Genomic DNA, 21,113 nt, shown 5'->3' on the forward strand with positions numbered 1-21,113 from the left:
GAATTATGGTGCTGGAGGAGACTCTTGAGAGTCCCATGGACTGCAAGAAGATCAAACCTATCCATTCTGAGGGAAATCAGCCCTGAGTGCTCACTGGAAGGACAGATCCTAAAGCCGAGGCTCCAATACTTGGGCCACCTCCTGAGAAGAGAAGACTCCCTGGAAAAGACCCTGATGTTGGGAAAGATGGAGGGCACAAGGAGAAGGGGACAACAGAGGACGAGATGGTTGGACAGTGTTCTCGAAGCTACCAGCATGAGTTTGACCAAACTGCAGGAGGCAGTGGAAGACAGGAGTGCCTGGCGTGCTCTGGTCCATGGGGTCATGAAGAGTTGGACACGACTAAACAACTAAACAACAAAAACAAAGCACATAAGGAGAGCCTAGCTAGATCAGATGAAGAAACCCTCTAGTTCAGCATCCCATTGCTAACATTAGTCAACCACATACCTACAAAAGAGCCACCAACAGGGCACAAAAGCAATAACCTTTGTTTGCCCCCAGAACATTGTGGGTTAGGCTGTTATTTGGCAATGAACTGCACTGACATTAACACAACTTAGCTCACTGAATTGGTATTTTCTGGGCTTCCACATTTGTGGGTTCAAGGCTGCGGTCTAATTCTTCCTGAGGGTAAGCCTGTGTGAGAGAGCTATGGCACTTTATATTGCAGGTAGAGATTGGATATTCGTCTGAAGAAAACTTTAAGAAATTCTCGCACACAAAACGCTCTGTTGTCAGGGAAATGGGATAGAAACCTTTGCAATTTGCTTAAAGTATTGGGAGCTCAGAGCCGCAGCGTATGAACGCACCGCCATATTGGAACAGAATGCAGGAAGGGAAGGGAACCTTGGAACCCTTCTTGCAGACATGCCAGTTTTCAGTGTTCAGTGAAGGTTTTTGTCTCCCCCCCCCATAACAGAACATTCCATCTTATGAGGTCCACCTTCGGTCTAAAGTGGTACAACCCAGACACTGGTTTACCACCCCAGTAAGAACTAGACCTGAGCTATGAGGAGTTTTATGAAGAACCTTGATGTTCAATATGGGTTGCTCAGTATAGTACAACATTTACTGAATCAGAAGCACAGTTCATTATTCAAGGAAGAACAGTGGCTCCTCCAATTATAGAAGTGGCAACATACTAAATCCAAAGAACAAAAGAACAAAACGTATAGTTACATCTCACTACCAACATCATGCAAGGTAGACTTATATTGCAACAGCACAGAGCACTAAGCCAAAAGAAAAGAGAGAATTAATGCTACCAATTTCCTTGCATTGTTTCCAAGTTAGAATCATATGGGATTGTATTTTCTAAACTACTTCCAATGGTAATGCTTACTATATCCTAATGTAAGTGGCAAATATCTTGGTTCTTATTTAAATAATTCAAGAACGCTAATGTCACTTTTTAATGGACCATTTAAAACATCTTACTCAGAGGCTGACCATTTTACTTAGCTATATAAACATTTTAGTGTAGCATATTTTAACACTAAAAAGCTTTGAATGTCAATTTCAAATGATACTTTCCACTGTGTTCCTTCTTATAAATGTTACCAAGACAAAGGCAAAACCCAAAATCAATTTTTAATATATTTCTTCCTACCACAGGGCAACAGAAACCTTAATGGTTTCTGCATCTACATAATGCCATTTTGCTCTTCCAAAACGTGCCTCAAAAAGGAAAAGGGGAACTAAAGTTATACAAATTAAGCACTTTCAAAGGTGCTTGAAACAGTGTCTGGTGTAATACAAGCAACTGGTCCATTGACTTTCCACTCATAACAACATCTTGACAATGATCTATCAATCATCTGCCATGTGGAACCGCACGCCCCAAACTGCCTTGCCAAACCAGTCTAAGCATCTCTCTAGTAGACTGGATTCCTAGCTAGCGCTTGATGGGAGTTGTAGTCCAAAATATTCGGAGAGTGCCAGATGTTCACAAAGTCCAACCATCTATTTCCAAGAGTGTCCAGCCGGAAGCCTCTGAAATAGCTACAAAGAGGATAAGGAAGTGTTTGTGGACTATTCTCTCTTGTTCATTCCTACAAAGTCTGTTGCAGTTCTGCGAAGGAGAGTTTAAGCTAGGAAGAGGGATAAGCAAAATGTTGAAATGATGCAGTACCTCACAGTCACCAACTTGATGAACAAGAGTAACTGAAACCCAATTCATTTCCGCTCTTTCTGCCTCTCTCTCACACGGACTAAAAATAAATGCCATTTGAAAAGACACTACATATATGGTTACCAGATTTTTTTCAATGAATCCGGGAACACTTTTTTTTTTTTGAATCTGCGTAGCAACAGGGAGTCAGTACAGTGGTACCTCAGGTTCAGTACTTAATTCGTTCTGGAGGTCCGTTCTTAACCTAAAACTGTTCTTAACCTGAAGCACCAATTTAGCTCATGGGGCCTCCTGCTGCCGCTACACTGCCGGAGCATGATTTTTGTTCTCATCCTGAAGCAAAGTTCTTAAACCCGAGGTACTATTTCTGGGTTAGCAGAGTCTGTAACCTGAAGCGTATGTAACCCGAGGTACCACTGTAGTGGTGATAGTGAGGCAAAAGGTATAAAGGTGAAAAGCCCTTCTTTCGCACCCTGTGAAACATAAATGCACAGAGTTTTTTTTTAAAACGGGGCAACGGCTGCCCACCCACGACTCCTGAGTCTCCCTCGATCTCCTTCCCCCTTCCCCCTTTGTTTTGACTGATCGGGGCAGGATCGGGAGTCGCGGCCAGCCTGCCATTGCCCAGTTTTTTAAAAAACTCGGCGCATTTATGTTTCACACGGTGCGAAAGAAGGGCTTTTGCAGCTTGCCTGGCAGAGAAACCACACGCCTTGCGCCCCTCCTGGACAAACGTCCGCCCGCCCGCGTCTCCCGAGCCTCCTCCAATCTGTCAAAACAAAGGGGGAAGGGGGCAGGAGATCTGTACCTGAAAAAGAGAGCGGCCTTTTTTTTAGGACAGAACCCAGCCAAAGTTGCCAAAGTTGTTGAGCTTCTTTTAGGGCAGCACCCCACTGCCGGTTTGCCAAATCGTTTCTGTGCCCAATTCAAAGTGCCTGTTTTGATCTACGAAACCTTAAACAGCTCATGACCACAATACCTCAAGGACCGCCTCTCTCTATAGGAACCCACCCGGATCCTGAGATCATCTTCGGCGGACTTTCTTTGTGTGCCTCTTCCTCAAGAGGTCTGGAAGGAGGCAACATGAGAAAGGGCCTTTTCTGCAGTGTCTCCCCATTTGTGGAATGCTCTCCCCAGTGAGTCTTGCCAGGCGCCTTCATTATACATCTTTAGGGGCCAGGCAAAAATGTTCCTCTTTAACCAGGCCTTAGCTGGTTAACAGTCTATGGCCTTTTAAATGTGTTAGGAGGCGCATTGTTTTGCTTCTGTTCTTGTTGTTATTATGTACTTTGTGGTTTTATTCTGTATTCTGTATGTTGTGAACTGCCATGAGATCTACAATAGCAGGGTGGTATGCTAATTTAATAAATAAAAAATAAAATAAATAAAATGCCAACCTAAACTCCTTTCTCAAAGCAAGGGCCAAATTAGTAACATATCAGATCTAGCAACCTGTCACCGATGGCAGTCACAACTCTGAGAGGATAAAGGCAGCGTAAATGTGGAAATACTTGTGCTGTGGAAATTTTTATTCCAAAACCATCTATTTGTAGGTTGGCTTTGGCTCAGCAGCAGAAATATTCTCTGTCATTAACTACTGCACTTAATAAACCCATCCAAAAAGACTTTCCATTCTCCCCTTCATTCCTGCCAGACACCTAGCCTCAGGCATATTCTGTGGAAATGATTTCCACTGCCGGTCTGTGTGTGACAATCCATTGTGTTAAAATGTTATTTCCTTTCAGCAATAAGGTCTAACTGGACGCCTTTCAAGTTTGTTGAATGTCTCCTTGTTCTCGTATTACGAAACTCACAGAACAGTAACTCTGTTTCTGTCTTCTGAGCGTGTTTCCATTTCAAAAAAAATAAATATTTTATTTGCAAAGCAAATAAGCCCAATATTTTCAGTTAGCTTCTAAGGGGGCGAGTTCTGTCATCACCTCGCTACAAAAAAGAACGTGCTTCCATTTTGGCAAAATACAATCCTGCCTTTGGCCACACAGCCGTCATTTGAAAAGCAACACAAGTCCTGAGTGGGAGTTCCTTGTATGCACTGCATTGTGAGATCAAGAAATTAAGTTGGCAAGGTAAGAAGGTCAACCCAGAAATTCAAACTGCGGTTAAAGAGCAATTGTCAATTTCTTTAGAAAACTGAACTATCTAAGGGTTAAGCTGTACTATGAACTGGTGGCGAACTGTGAATTTATGTAATTAAGCGTAAATTCAGTGTTATTTCCTTTTGACTTATTAAGCAACATAACATTATGCTTTATTTTACTCAGTTGCACAATGAGTCAAGTCCTTCATTGAGCATTCCATGGTGACAAATCCCCTTCTGGAGGTTTTTACAAGTTACAAAAAAGCTTCACAGCAGGAAAGCGGCAACAGAAGCTTAGACCTGCCATTTTATACATTGGACAGGAGATCAGTTAATGAACTTTCTGTTGCCTCTCACTGACACATAAGTAATGGCCAAGTGCAGTGGAGGTTTAGGATCACAGTCTTTCTTCTCCTTGATGGGCTACCTTCCTAGGTTGACAAGTCCCATTTGCCCCTCACTTCCTCCTACAGCACATGCAGTAATCACCTTCTTGACTGTTGGGTCCACTGTTGGTCTTGTCTGCTCAATCTGCTGAAGCTTGTCTTTGCATGCAGGGGAAGTCCCTAACTCACCGAGGGTCTGAGATCCTTCACCTGATTTATCCAGCCACTCAAAGCTATTCCTGGGGTGTGGCTGCTGTCACATGCTGCTGACAGCCTTTAGGAGCAGCTGGGCCACATCAGCAAGGCCAAGAGATGGAGTCTTGTCATCTGGGCGGCCCAGGATGTTGATGGACATGCTGCCCAGGCTTGCGCCTTGGAGAAGTCACTTCAGTGCTGCTAATGCAGCAAAACCAATGTAGGAAGCAGTAGTTACAGGTTACTGGTCTCTGCAGCCACAGCAGGCGCTGTGATTCCCCAGTGCTCTGACTTCAACCCCAGAGGCGCACTCCATTGTCACTCATTGTCAACAAGTGGATACAGAAGAGACTGAAGGTAAATTAAGGTTACCAGATTTTTTCCCCAATGAATCAGGGGACACTTTTCAACTTCAATGGATTTTGTATGGGGACTGATTTGTCCCCGGGAAATGGGGGCATCTGGTAACCCGGGAAATGGGGCCATCTGGTAACCTTAAAGTAAATGGCAGGAGGATCCTGACTGAGATTATATAAAAAGACAGTCACTGTTTGGTCCAGGAACGTGTCGTCTGGGTAGGCCGTTGGCAGGGAAAAGTCAGAGGCTGCATACACACATTGCATTTAAAGCACATCCCCTTCCCACCCCACATGAAATGAATCCTGCAAACTGCAGTTTTACCATCACAGAACTAGAATTCCCAGCAACTGTAACAAATTCCAGCTCCCAGGATTCTTGGTGTGTGTGCTTTAAATGTTTGGTGTGCATACAGCCTTACGAAAATCAGAAGCTCAGGCTGAAGTTTGGCTGAAATCACTGTAAGAGGATCTATGACAGCTAGACATACCTGTCAACATTTCCCTTTTCTTAAGGGAAATTCCCTTATTCTGAATAGGATCCCTTGCAAGAAAAAGGAAAAGTTGACAGCTATGCAGTAGGGACGCGGGTGGCGCTGTGGGTAAAACCTCAGTGCCTAGGACTTGCCGATCGCATGGTCGGCGGTTCGAATCCCCGCGGCGGGGTGAGCTCCTGTCGTTCGGTCCAAGCTCCTGCCCACCTAGCAGTTCGAAAGCACCCCTAAGTGCAAGTAGCTAAATAGGTACCGCTTTATAGCGGGAAGGTAAATGGCGTTTCCGTGTGCTGCTCTGGTGCCGGTTTGCCGGAGCAGCTTCGTCACGCTGGCCACGTGACCCGGAAGTGTCTGCGGACAGCGCTGGCTCCCGGCCTCTAGAGTGAGATGAGCACACAACCCTAGAGTCTGTCAAGACTGGCCCGTACGGGCAGGGGTACCTTTATCTTTACCTTATGCAGCTAGAAAGGGAGGAAGACTCCAGAGACTGTTCTCCAGGAAAGATTCTGGCCAGAGAGACAACAGAAAGCAGCTGACCTCAGAAAGCAGGAAGACTTCAGAGGAGGCAACTAACGCATCTCCTTTGCTGCAGAGGAAGCTCAGGTGAGTCTGCCAGATAAATACTGTCTTCTCAGCAAGCTGAATTCCTTGTGACTGACAGTTGAGAAACTCTGTCCAATCCTGGCCCCTGTGAATCTCTGCCCAGAGGGAAAACTCCGGGTTTTGTCCTGTGAGTCATTCTGGGACAGCTAACTAGGGTGGAGTTGGGAAAAGGGTAATTGATAGGGGGGAGGGGTTAATTAGGGAAATGAACCTGATATGGATAGAACAGCCTCCTTTAAAAAGCAACACAAATTTAAGTAACTATTGAAGCATATTGATTAACTTCTGCACATACATTATTAATATACATTATATTTAACAACTTTTTAAAATCAATATATATATATTTATTTCTTCTTAAATAATTATTTGTGCCTTCTTATTCCATACCTATAAAACCAATACCCCACTGTTGTGTCACTGATTACATACTAAGGGGATAAGGTTTTATTAGAATGTCTATGGTGGAAGCAGAAATTTAAAGGGGGGAGGAGAATCACAGTATATTTAAGAAATATTTTCCAAGGTAGAATTGGTGAGCCAGAACCTCCAGTTCAGTGGCAATGGTGGGATATAAAGGCCCCATACTTCCACATTCCCAATTCATATTCACAAACATTTTAGACCTGTACCAACATAGGAAAACACAGTAAGTGAAGAATATTGTTGTCCTTTAGCTTGCTGCTGAGAACCACCATGTCATTAAAAACACAGACTTCAGTCTGGGAATAACCACAAGCAAACTCCAAGCAGGGCAATACTCTTGTGGTAAAACCTGTTAAGTCTCCAACAACAGAGACTTTTCTTGGTTAGCGATACATTTCCTGGAAAGGAGCACAGCCACCTTAAACAAAGTGTGAAATGGGAAATCTGTCAAGAGAGAATATAATATTTTTGCTCACTTTTTCAGGTTAGGGTTTTGTTTTGTTTTTTGCTACTTATTGATATCCTTTTCACCGCATCGCTGAGGACGGTAGAATTCCAAGCAAACAACCAGAAGGTAAGCCTTTTACAGGAATGGATCTGAGCATTAACCGAATAGCCTAAGGCAAGAGTTTAAATACTTCTGATACATTGAAATGAGATAAGTAGAGTAGGACACAGAGGACAAGGATAGAAGAGGCTCTTCACCAGGTTGCTTCTTGGCTATGACAATATACACAATGACTCCCTGAGTCTGAATCACAAAATAAAAAGGCTTTTGCAAAGTGCCCCAAGGTAGATGCAACACACTGCTGAACTATATTGCCAGCATGTATTGTTTTCAAAGCTTTCATTGTAAAACATATAATTTGTGGGTGTCTAATTCACAACTTGCCAACAAAGGTAAATATAGTTAAAGCTATGGTTTTCCCAGTAGTGATGTATGGAAGTGAGAGCTGGACCATAAAGAAGGCTGATCGCCGAAGAATTGATGCTTTAGAATTATGGTGCCGGAGGAGACTCTTGAGAGTCCCATGGACTGCAAGAAGATCAAACCTATCCATTCTGAAGGAAATCAGCACTGAGTGCTCACTGGAAGGACAGATCCTGAAGCTGAGGCTCTAATACTTTGGCCACCTCATGAGAAGAGAAGACACTCTGGAAAAGACCCTGATGTTGGGAAAGATGGAGGACACAAGGAGAAGGGGACGACAGAGGACAAGATGGTTGGACAGTGTTCTCGAAGCTACCAGCATGAGTTTGGCCAAACTGCGGGAGGCAGTGGAAGACAGGAGTGCCTGGCGTGCTCTGGTCCATGGGGTCACAAAGAGTCGGACATGACTAAACGACTAAACAACAACAAAAAATCAACCATGTATTTTATGGATGAGTATCTTGCATTTTGCATCTTTTGTATCTTTTAACTTTTGGTATTTCATTGTTAGCTTTTCTGTAACTTATTGAAGGGTGGCATGTAAATATCCTTAATTAATTAATAACAATTTCAAAACCAATATGTCCCATCCTCCATTAATTTAGACAGGAACATTTGATTAAGGCTGCTCACAAAATCTGTATTTCGTACCATCTTGCTATTTGTTTGTTTTTGTTGTTGTTGTTGTTGTTTTTTAGTTTGTCTTCCAAAGGCAAACTGTTTAAAACAGGAAGAAAATTCTTCTTGAATCTTCATAGGAGACCAGCAGTTGATTGGGTTAGCAGCACGTTTTCTCAAAATGATTCTGATCCCCCCCCCAAAAAAAAGCATAATTGTTCAATTTTATATGCTTTTGTCAACATTAACCTACTCGTAGATACTTCTAATCTATCAGAGGATTCTTTAAGGTTTTTATGCTCCCTTTCCAGATCTTATAATTTTAGGCACTTTCTTCTTTTCTTTGTTCATTTCTGCAGTGATGCTATACTAATGAAGTCGCCCCTCATCACTGCCATTTCCTGCCTCCATCACTGAAGCTAATCTTGAATCTTTGGTCCTATTTTCATCAAACATAGCTGCAGTTATATTCTGTGTGCCACTTCTGTATCTTGCAGCAACAAACAAACATTTCATCTTCAAGGTTTACATTCTATTTGGGATTCATTCATGGTCCACAAGATTTCCAATTCCTTCACAACTTTTGAGAGAAGACAAAATGATTGAAAAAACACTTGAAAACAGGGGGACATTATGAGGAGATGGTATTCTCTACAAAACCACAGTGTGTTCTCAGACCCTCTTATGCTATGGGATGTGGCTCAGAGCTGCCCTTGGTCTCTGCTGTTGAACCTATGCACCTGAGAACCTCATCAGATGGTGTTCAGGCTACCCTCTCCATCCCTACCAACCCACAAACCCACTGCCACAATCTTCCTTCAAGATTTATTTGGATGTTTTAGAGCATGGTCTGCTGGAGGCCTTCTCATTGTAGCAGCAGGAAGCTTCACCACTGTTGCTCCTTTGTCATAGGTGCTCTGAAATACCGTATTTTTTGCTCTATAAGACTCACTTTTCCCCTCCTAAAAAGTAAAGGGAAATGTGTGTACATCTTTTGGAGTGAATGCAGGCTGCACAGCTATCCCAGAAGCCAGAACAGCAAGAGGCATCATTGCTTTCGCTGCACAGCGATCCATTTTGCTGTTCTGGCTTCTGGGATTCAGATTTTTTTTTTCTTGTTTTCCTCCTCCAAAAACTAGGTGCGTCTTATGGTCTGGTGCGTCTTATAGGGTGAAAAATATGGTAATAGAGCTTGAAAGGGGTGGGCATGTTGAGGCTGATCAGTGAAGGCCTTGGAGTCAAAGTTTCCTTGAAATAACTCTTGCAATGGGGTATTCCCAATGGGAGAAAAGAAAAATTAAGAATATCAAGTTCCAAAAAAGATTGAGAAAGGAAGGAAAACACACCTCATCTTCTGGCCTGGCTGGTACAGGGTTTGAGAAGTGGCCATTCCTTGCACCCTAGAATTATCCTGCTCAAGCCTTTGCATGCATTTATGCTGCAATCCTAAAGTGCCTCCTGCAGTTTGGTCAAACTCATGTTAATAGCTCTGAGAACACTGTCCAACCATCTCATCCTCTGTCGTCCCCTTCTCCTTGTGCCTTCCATCTTTCCCAACATCAGGGGCTTTTCCAGGGAGTCCTCTCTTCTCATTAGGTGACCAAAGTATTGAAGCCTCAGCTTCAGGATCTGTCCTTGCACCTCCTCAAATAGCTCATGTTCCCCTGGTATCATGAACTTGACAACCAAATTCACCTTTTCAGGGGATGGGATTATGAACATGGTGAAATAATCAATGGATGGGAGGTGGTTATAATACTCTCCATGGCCACGGAGCACAGGAGGTCCACCACCCCCAGTTTCTGAGACCTCCAGTCCAGAAGTTCCAACAGAACCACCATTTCCCTGTCGCTGGACACTGTAGCTGCCAAAATGATCAAAGCCCTTTGACTATCCCATTCAGACTAAGCCTTATTTAAGGCTCAGTCTGGGCTTATAAATTGCTGAATTGGTTCCACATGGGGTTCTTTCTCCTGAATGCCATGCCAAACATAGCCTACTTGAGCCATTAACCAGAGCAGAAAACCCAGCTTTCAATTAACATTGTGCAAAATATATCTTAGCTCATATAAGTGACTTTTTAAAATGTCCACGTTGTTGGTTAATGTGAATTTCTTGAAGCAGCAAAGTATCTACATCCACTCCCTTTAAATCACAGCAGACTATTTTAACTGGTCTGTTTACACCCACTATAACAACTGAGTGGATACTACGAGCTCACAGAAACTTTTATTGTATTTCTTATAGCGCATCAGCAGTTCTCTCATGTCACACTAGGGTTTAGTTTAAGAATTACTGGCTTTCACCAGGAATGGAGGCAAAATCAGTTTGGTCTGCATTTTAAGACAAACTGACCTAATTTGCCAATCCTTGCCTTATATAAGAATTACAACACCTGTCAATTGGAGGGCACATTTGTCTGAATATTTTGACAAGAGTTTCATTTCAAAATGGAGTTTGGTTCCAAATGTGTTTTTAGGAGGAAAATGCATTGGAAAACATGCAAAAATGTGCATTTTAGGAGGGCAATATATATATATATATATATATATATATAGTGGTACCTTGGGTTAAGTACTTAATTCGTTCCGGAGGTCTGTTCTTAACCTGAAACTGGTCTTAACTGAAGCACCACTTTAGATAATGGGGCCTCCTGCTGCTGCCGTGCTGCCAGAGCATGATTTCTGTTCTCATCCTGAAGCAAAGTTCTTAACTTGAAGCACTATTTCTGGGTTAGCGGAGTCTGTAACCTGAAGCGTATGTAACCTGAAGCGTATGTAACCCGAGGTACCACTGTATATATATTATGCATAAAACGCCTATACAATCAGTACTATTTACATTTGAATTTTCATATGGATTTTATTTAATCTGGGAAAAAGAGACAGAGAGAGAATCTGGAACAGAACGGACTGAGTACATGGTAAACTGACAAGGGTCAGGAATAGGCATATCCATCCATCACTAGTTTTTACCTTGGCTATGCTAGAATTCCTCACAAATACCACTGAATATGGAGTGAGAAGTGATATTGGTGATGTGCCTTTCAGATGTTGGCTAGTATATCCCCACATTGCACAAAACAAATGAAATACCATGAAAATCCCTGAGATGATAAGTAATCGAATAGAAATATTATCTTGTGGAAATAAACTAAATAATAAAAAAATCAAAAAGCTTAAGTGAAAAATTAAAATAGAACAAAGCCTTAATGGGATGCCAGCTACAAACCTCATTTCACTGAACTATTTAGTTTCCTCAGAAGGAAATAGAAAAATCATAAACTTTAAATGACCAAAATTCAAAAAAAAGGGGGTAGAAACCCCCAAAATTATGGAGTTACGGCTTTGTTCTATTTTAATTTTTCCCTTAAGCTTTTTGATTTTTTTTATTATTTAGTTTATTTCTGCAAGATAATATTTCTAGTCGATTACTTCCCGTCTCAGGGATTTTCATGGTATTTCATTTGTTTTGTGCAATTTCTCAGTTCCGTGACTGTCGTTTTTCTGTTAGTATATCCCCACATGGCTACATAGAATGAAACTATTTAAGGCTTTCTCAAATTCCATTTAATTCTGCTGTTTTTTTCTGCCAACGTATGTTTAAACAGTTTCAAATCTCATATAACAAATACAGCAATTAGAAGAAAACTTTAAATGTTTAATATTTAAACAAAATGTTTAATTTTTAAACAGAAAAAGTGTTTGGTAGCATTCAGTTTAGTAACAAAAAAAAAATCCCAACCAACATTCAGAACAGTTTGTACAAGCAAAGAAGGAAAGAGGGAAAGAGCTATATTGCCTTGCATAAAAAGAACGAAATCTTCCAATTCAGTTATTTACCAAATGTTATGAGGGGTATTGTGGAGTGCTTAGGAAAAAGCCAAACAGTAAATCATGTAAAATTATGTTCTTTTGGAACCTTAAATTTTGCATTTTAATTGTTTTTAAGCTGATCTCATCAGTCTTATGGCTTAAAATAAGCAATAGAGTCCTAGATAAGAGAGGGGAAAATATAAAATGAGAGATCAGGAAAGTGCAATAACGATAATGGATGGATGTGTTTCCTCCTGATGTGCTGCTTTTTATGAGTGCTAAATCGCGAACAAGCATGATGGAGGGTTTTTTAATAGGGCAGACCCACTGTGTCAAAAATGGCTGCTACCAGCAAGAGCTCGGAATAAAATATTGCTTTCAAACACTACTTAAGTTCTCCCTGAAATAAAGAGGCTCTCTCTTTTTTTTTCACCATTCAACTGTACATAGCTCCTACTAGTCTTGGCAGTATTACCTTTCCTTCTTTTCTCTTTACACTAATGTGTAATGCTTGACAAAGATAAATCAAGGTTAATTTGTTTATGGATGACTTCAAGGTTGTTAAAGATGACCAGAATGCTGATTAATATATTTCATTCATCACACTGCATCATACTTTTTCTTGGGCAACAAATATAAGATCTCAGTTACCCATCCTTTCAAAATAAAGTAGGGTAGTAATGATGAGGATGATGATGATGATGATAATAATAATAATAATAATAATAATAATAATAATAATAATAATATAATGTATTTACATATTTATACATTTGGCTGGGTTTCCCAGTTCCTTAGTTTATGTTCAGAACACTGGCCAAAATTCCACACTGGCTGCTGAAAAGTAGACAAAATCAGCTGAATGATACCCACAAATAAAAGCCGTGGACGCTAGATTGCGCCAGAAAACACCCGTTTCAAAGCAAAACAAAACCCTGAGGAAGAAATGGCATGTCGGCCAAGCAAGTATGAGTTTCCAAAGCCATATACGCCCCCAAAAATAACAGGAAGAGATCTGCTTGACTTGTTTCTGACCCACAGATTCCCCCTTGAAAATGGCTCTTCGGTCTGGCCCCCTGAAATATTTTTTGTTTTTGCAGGGCTGAAGGGACCTCAGCCACTAGAAGTTGGCTCCTACGCTGTGTGCAGAAAAGTGCAACCAAGGTTATCAAGGGTCTGGAATGCCTTATGAGGAATGGTTGAAGGAGTTTGGCATGTTTAGCCTGGAGAAGAAGAGACTGAAAGGAGATATGATAGAGACCTTCAAATATCTAAAGGGCTGCCACATGAAAGATGGAGCAAGCTAGGATCCCAGCCAATGGATTCAAGTTACAAGAAAGGAGATTGCGAATAATCATCAGGAACAACTTTCTGAGAGTGAAAAAATGTTCAACAGGGAAACAGACTCCCACAAGACTTGGTGGACTCTCTTTCCTTGCAGGTTTTTAAGCAGAGGTTGGATGGCCATCTGTCATGGGTACTTTAGTCAAGGTTCTTGCATTGCAGAGGCTGGGCTAAATTGACCTTCCAAATCCCTCCTAACTCTAGAATTTTATGGTTCCATGATTCTATGACTGTCTCTCATACTAGATACCTTCTCCTTCTCCTTCTCCTTGCAACTGTAAAAGCGGATCCATGATATGGAAGAACCACAAATCCTACTGCTGGAACAACACCATAGCTAAAAGAGTAAATTGTGATTACAGTGGTACCTCAGGTTAAGAACTTAATTCGCTCTGGAGGTCCGTTCTTAACCTGAAACTGTTCTTAACCTGAGGTACCACTTTAGCTAATGAGGCCCCCCACTGCTGCCGCCGCGCAATTTCTGTTCTCATCCTGAAGCAAAGTTCTTAACCCGAGGTACTATTTCTCAGTTAGTGGAGTATGTAACCTGAAGTGTCTGTAACCTGAAGCATTTGTAACCCGAGGTACCACTGTACTGACAAAAGCAACAGCCACAGGTCTCTCTCTCCTCTCCCCCCCCCCACCAGTCTGCTTTGTAATGTCTTGAGCAACTTATTCCATGTAGTGGTTTGACAATGCTGTGGTCTAAACCACTGAGCCTAAGGCTTGCCGATCAGAAGGTTGGTGGTTCGAATCCCCTCGATGGGGTGAGCTCCCATTGTTCGGTCCCAGCTCCTGCCAACCTAGCAGTTCGAAAGCACATCAAAGTGCAAGTAGATAGATAGGTACCGCTCTGGCGGGAAGGTAAATGGCGTTTCCGTGCGCTGCTCTAGTTCGCCAAAAGCGGCTTAGTCATGCTGGCCACATGACCCAGAAGCTGTACGCCGGCTCCCTCAGCCAATAAAGCGAGATGAGCACCACAACCCCAGAGTTGGCCACGACTGGACCTAACAGTCAAGAGTCCCTTTACCTTTACCTATGTATTTCACTGCCTGACACTAGCATATGATGTGGAGGATGTGCACAGAAACGTCCAACGCCATCACATGTCTTGTACTAAATATGAAAGGGGAGCAGAGCAGAGGGAGGCATGGAGTAGCAGTTTTCCCTGGCAGCTGCATGGTTCAGATAATGTGCAGTTCCAACCAATGTTGGCCCCATCAAAATGTCTATGCCTTAACTAGGGGTGTGCCTCCTGCAATGTTCCACTGGCCTGATTAAAATTTAAATTATTTTAGTTTCCTTCTAAATTCTGTAGACGTTTTGCTGAAGCTTGAACTTACCTATCCACCTCTAATAACACTCTAGGTAACATTTGGTGGCAATGTGATCATGGACCATGTGATTTATAATGAACATTATGCATGGTTTCCCCCCCCCCCTTCATTTAAATTGCCAGTGTCCACTTCAGTGTGTTAACAAATAAAGAGCCATAAGCCTAATACTCTTCCAAGGACTTCACACATGAAACATCAGCATTAATTTTTATTACTCATAAAGCTTGTGTTGATAATCTTAAGCTACATAAATAATTTTATACAGCAACCTTTCAGTTCATTTATGGTGGGCCAGGAAAAATACCATTTGCTCCAGCATGAAGCCAGTCCACTTCGTTTCATAATTTACTATGGGTTTCGATTGTCAGCACTGTACACATTGCAGAAAATTCCTGAATATAAATAAAACAATGTACTATAATATGCACATGGTATGTATTAATGCAGTCATTAGTAAGCAGAGCCCGCTGAAGTATTAATGCATATTAGATTATAGAGAGCAAAACTAATACACATTAGGTTAGATTGTGCTCCAGCAGTAATTACTACAATACTGTGTTAACCATAAGAAACTGCCATCTGCCTTCAAGAAATATAAATAATACCATCTATTTGCTGTTTCAAAGCACTAAGAACGCAGCCAATGTCTTTTAAGATGAAACTCCAGCTGAGAAGTACAACACATTTCATGGACACTGGTGATTTATATTACAACACTAGCCTTTTTGAGTGCTTGGAAACAGAAGTGTTAGTGACATGAAAAGTTGCTGCAGTCATATAATAATAAACATATTTTTTTACCCAAATACTGCTCCATGTGAGTCTCCACCTTACAATTTCCATACTGCTTCCCATAGGATGTAACAGAAGCAGGTACCAGTTTTAAACACCACGCTAAAATGAAGATTTCTCAAAATGTTAGTAGTGACATTTCTCACAAAGGTGTGAGAAAAATATATTATTACCTTTGGTTATGGTAATCTAGCATTGGATTTCAAATCTACCTTTAAAGGATCTCAGGCTGATTTTCTTTTACAGCCTTCCTCACCTATGATCCCCCAATTACATGAGAGCCAGTGTGGTATAGTGGTTAAGAGCGGTAGTCTCGTAACCTGGGGAACCGGGTTCGCGTCTCCGCTCCTCCACATGCAGCTGCTGGGTGACCTTGGGCCAGTCACACTTCTTTGAAGTCTCTCAGCCCCACTCACCTCACAGAGTGTTTGTTGTGGGGGAGGAAGGGAAAGGAGATTGTTAGCCGCTTTGAGACTCCTGAAGGGGAGTGAAAGGCGGGATATCAAATCCAAACTCTTCTTCTTCTTCTTCTACATGGTTGCAGGAAAGTTTTAAAGATACTAATTGCGTGGACAGGCGGAGTCCCCAGATCCTGCACGGTCCCCCCGTCATGTGAATAACGACTCAAGACAATGTGCTATGGGATTAAATTGGCCACAACTTTATTAAATTTCAAATGTGGGTAGACCTTGGCTCAGGCATTGGGCGTTCTCCCTCCCCGGTCCCCAGCCGGGGACCTAGGGAGCATCAGGGTTATCCAGTGTGTGTGGGGGGGATGGGCCGGCTCTGGAGAACATATGTTCAAGCAGAGCTGGCCGCCCCCGTAATGCCGCCGCCGCAGGAGAGAGCAATGACAACCTTTCGGTGTATGGCCAAAGCCTCCCTTCAGAAAACCCCTTTAATGGGGAACCCTGGTATCGCCGCCGCAAGAGGAAGATGGACAAAAGGATTCCGCCCAAGGCCTGATACCACCAAAGTTGTGACGATTTGCTACGGGAAAGGCGAAACCTGCCAATGCAGGGAAATTCCTTTCCGGCTCTTTAACAGCGACCTTAACGTAGCAGCGCCCGCATACCTGTGAAGAAAAGTTAACCTGCAAAACCTGTGAAGAAAAGTTAACCTACAAAATAAGACCTTAACTGAGGGTGGGTAGGGTGGGAGAAGCTCTGGAGCCAAGTGAGGATTCCTAGGTAAGATCCTCCCTCTATTGTGTGGGCAGGTAATCCCTCCCCCACCTGGCCTGGTCTCCTTGGCAACGCTTCCCCCAGGTGGGATTGGACAACTGACTGAGGTAGGCGGGGACCTCCAGGTATCCCACCTGAGGGAAGGCAAAGCCAAGCCTATGCTGCTGGAGCCGCTCCAGATCTAGGGGCTGCACGCGTCCACGCAAAGGGCGCCCCCCATTTTAAGTGGGGAGCGGTCAATATGCAAAGAGCTGCTGCCCTTCCTATAAAAAAAAGCATAACTGAACCACTTTTTTACACACTGATAGGTAGCCACAAACAAATGTGCTACTCTGGGCAAGTTTTGGAAGGAAACACTTTTAACAAGATTTGGAGCTGTTCGTTTGAGTTACAGTTTTAACTGTTTGCTGCTGGAAGCACTTCATTTTCTGATAAAGCACATCCACCAGAAAAATACTATATGACTGGAACACTATTCCACTATTGATCCAGCGGTCTCCTTTTCTTTCTGCATTTATTTCTGGCTCCGGAAGACTCATATTTTTTAACTCCTGCTTTGCCTTGTTTTTCCTGACTGTCACTTTACAACATCAATCCTCTTCCCTCCTGACGCCTTTTCTTTGTGTGTCGTGGCACTTGGTGCAGTCCCACCCACTGGGTTAAATGGCAGCCTATCTACATCGGGATGTTCCTAATCAATTACAGTAAGCACACTAGTCCCAGCAATTCCTTCCCACATTCCTGACTAAAATATACCCACAAGGACAAGAGATATGTGACCTGATTTATCACGTAAGCATTTTGAAATTTAATTTGATGTGCGTGAAAATTGGTTTTTTTCTTCTTCTTTCTTTCCCCTGCAGGAAACATCTATGGTTGAAACAGCCTTGGGTGCTGAGATTGGGACATTTATAATGTAATTCTGGGGAAAGAAGATGAATGAAGACATTCTAAATACGCCTTTGGAACTCGAAAGAGGAAAATGCTACTTGAGAGGGCAATTTAACATGAAGAAACAGAAGAAAAGATTAGGAACTCTTTTGCTGTTTCTCCACTCCTCTCTCCTCTCTCCTCGAGATACTTTGTATTTAAACAAAGTTAGAACTCAGATGTGTTTGGGTCCATCATGTTAAAGAAGCAATGTGGAGGAAGCAAGATGTTAATAATAATAATAATAATAATAATAATAATAATAATAATAATAGCAATGAAACTTACAGCATGATCTTTCACGTGTTCACTCGGAAGCACAATTCACTTATTTCAATGCAGCGCACAAAATTGCAGATTTAGGTGCTTAACTGTGCACTCATTATGATTAGCTTCCAGTCAGAATATAAGTACATATGTATAACTTCCTTTAAGGGATGCGGGTGGCGCTGTGGGTTAAACCACAGAGCCTAGAACTTGCCGATCTGAAGGTCGGCGGTTCGAATCCTCACGACAGGGTGAGCTCCCGTTGCTCGGTCCCTGCTCCTGCCAACCTAGCAGTTCGAAAGCACATCAAGTGTAAGTAGATAAATAGGTACCACTTCGGCGGGAAGGTAAACGCCGTTTCCGTGCGCTGCTCTGGTTCGCCAGAAGCAGCTTGGTCATGCTGGACACATGACCCGGAAGCTGTCTGTGGACAAACGCCGGCTCCCTCAGCCAATAAAGCGAGATGAGTGCCGCAACCCCAGAGTCAGTCACGACTGGACCTAATGATCAGGGGTCCCTTTACCTTTATAACCTCCTTTGAAGCACAAACCTCTGAGCCGAGACAGTGGCTTTGAATACTTACGCTGTGCTAGAAGACACTGGGTCTCATTCAACTAATGCTGTCATAATTAGTTAGGGTCTCAGTGACAGAGGAGTCCGCAAAAAAAGGAAGAACAGATTTTCTGCAGGTGTGAGGTCCAGTCATGCATGTCAGCCTTCCAACTCTTTCTACAAAAGCAGTTTACTAATCTCATATTTCTGTCAGACAGATCCAAGTTAAATCATCAGCTGCAGCATTTCTAAAGGGAGATGCGCTCTAGTTTAATGCAAAAATATTAGGTAAAGGTAAAGGGACCCCTGACCATTAGGTCCAGTCGTGACCGACTCTGGGTTTGCGGCGCTCATCTCACTTTATTGGCCGAGGGAGCCGGCGTACAGCTTCCGGGTCATGTGACCAGCATGATTAAGCCGCTTCTGGCAAACCAGAGCAGCGCACGGAAATGCCATTTACCTTCCGGCCGGAGCGGTACCTATTTATCTACTTTGACGTGCTTTCAAACTGCTAGGTGGGCAGGAGCAGGGACCAAGCAATGGGAGCTCATCCCGTCGCAGGGATTCAAACCGCTGACCTTCTGATCGGCAAGCCCTAGGCTCTGTGGTTTAACCCACAGCGCCACCTGCGTGTATTAAAGATTATTTTTCATCAAACAAATGTACAACCAGTGGCAGAGCTTCATGCTCCGGCACCGGGGGGTGGAGAGCAGGCGGGGGCAGGGCTGGCGTGTGTCCTGGGGGCAGGGCACACCGCCTGCGGGGGCATGGCACCTAGCACGGGGGGGGGAGCTGCGATGGCACCCTATCAGGATCTCGCTACCAGGGTCAGTGCGCTCCCCCGCACCCCTCTTTCTCTGCCAGTGTGTACAACTATACAAGGATGGTGTCTAAGGGGTCTGTAAAAACCTGTACTGTTTTCATCCCCAATACAGTGATACCTCAAGTTACATATGCTTCAGGTTACATACGCTTCAGGTTACAGACTCCGCTAACCCAGAAATAGTACCTCGGGTTAAGAACTTTGCTTCAGGATGAGAACAGAAATCACGTGGTGGCAGCGGGAGGCCCCATTAGCTAAAGTGGTACCTCAGGTTAGGAACAGTTTCAGGTTAAGAATGGACCTCCAGAATGAATTAAGTTCTTAACCCAAGGTACCACTGTACTTCAAATGTGCATAGTTTTATTCTAACACACACACACACACACACACACACACACACACACACACACACCATAAATCCTACATGTTCCCAGATTGTGGTCATGCTGAGCTGCATTTTGTGAATGGTGGGGGGGGGGCTGTGTGTGATGTTTTGCTGGGTGGCGTCTATTACTACAATCCTTACTACCATTGATGAGACATTCCTCAGTGGTCTGTTGGTGGGGTGGGACAACACACACACATACATTTATTTTTTATTTGCTGCTTTGTGCAAATCTGGTATGTCAGAAACTTTTATGTCAAAAATAAAAAGGGCACATACGTAGATAAACAAATGCCTGCATGCACAACCACAATAGCCTTCAGGTTTCCAGAACTTGGGGGGGGGGAGGAGCTATTAATTGAGTCGAGGGGACAACACATAGTGTGAATCTGTCATATCAAGCATAGCCCACTGGTGTCGATGGGAAGCACTGAGACAGACTTCAGTTGAGAGCACTCGTGTGTGAGAGAGAGAGGGGAGGGAGGAAGAGCAGAACCATGGAAAAATCAAGCCTTTTATTATATAAATACATGGAGTTTAAAGTGGTATAGGTTAGAGGGAAAAGATTTACTTACATTTTTAGTTCCCTTTGTGGTCAGTTATGCAGCAGGATAAGAATAACTGTACAAAGAGATGTGTACTTCATTTTTTCTAATTCGGAATTGTTCTAAAAGTTTCATTTAGGAAAGCAGATACCAAGCAAACACCGTATGTGTGCAAACAGCATCATTTTACACTATGGCAGCCCTGCGCTACACCTGTTTTCCTTTTGGTTTGTTACAGGAGGGCGTCATTTCCCCAAATCCGTGCCACAGAAAGAGAAATGTCACTTTGGCAAAAAAGGAGTCAAAATATCCAGATGCAGAGGATTATCCTAAGGAGACTAGGTCAGGACACCATCTGTGAGCTGTCTTCACAGGGAGAATGAAGTGAGAGCTTTCTTCTTCTGCAGGATTCAGCCAAGCACATTATTGACAATTCTCTCTGCTGGCATAATCAGAGGAAGCATCTTCCATGCTGCAAAATGGTAATCAGAGCAATGCAGGAGAAGGATGTCTGAGTAATAGCGACTCTGTACCCAACAACTGCAAAATTATGGTGATGGACCAAATGAGCAGGGTTGCTCAAATACAAATTTGCCCATCCATCTAAACCTGGTTCTTACGCTTTGAACTCTACATGGAACAGAATCTTGAAGATAAAGTGGAACACAGGTGGGCTTGGTAAATCATTCCGCCATGGTAACATTTATGCACTTCTCTTGAGGTTCTGAAACCGTGTCCAAAACCAACATTCTCTGCTGGAAGTAGGGATTTGCAACAACAACAAAAATAAAGCAGGTGCGGTGTTGAGCTGCCATAATGTAATGTGGATTTGTAGATTCCCACCATCTGGTTAATATGGCTCTTTTCTAGACTGCAACTAACATAGCTTGTGAGCCAC

At 42.9% G+C, this 21,113-nt stretch overlaps 1 protein-coding gene across 4 annotated transcripts in view; it reads right to left on the bottom strand.

Annotated features, from left to right (window-relative positions):
• PPARGC1A (PPARG coactivator 1 alpha) overlaps positions 1–21,113 on the bottom strand; it is a 673,798-nt gene that overhangs the window by 251,783 nt on the left and 400,902 nt on the right. The gene's annotated exons all lie outside the window — the stretch shown is intronic.

Source organism: Podarcis bocagei (assembly GCF_964188305.1).
Source record: "Podarcis bocagei genome assembly, chromosome: 9".
In the NCBI taxonomy this organism is placed as follows: Eukaryota; Metazoa; Chordata; class Lepidosauria; order Squamata; family Lacertidae; genus Podarcis; species Podarcis bocagei.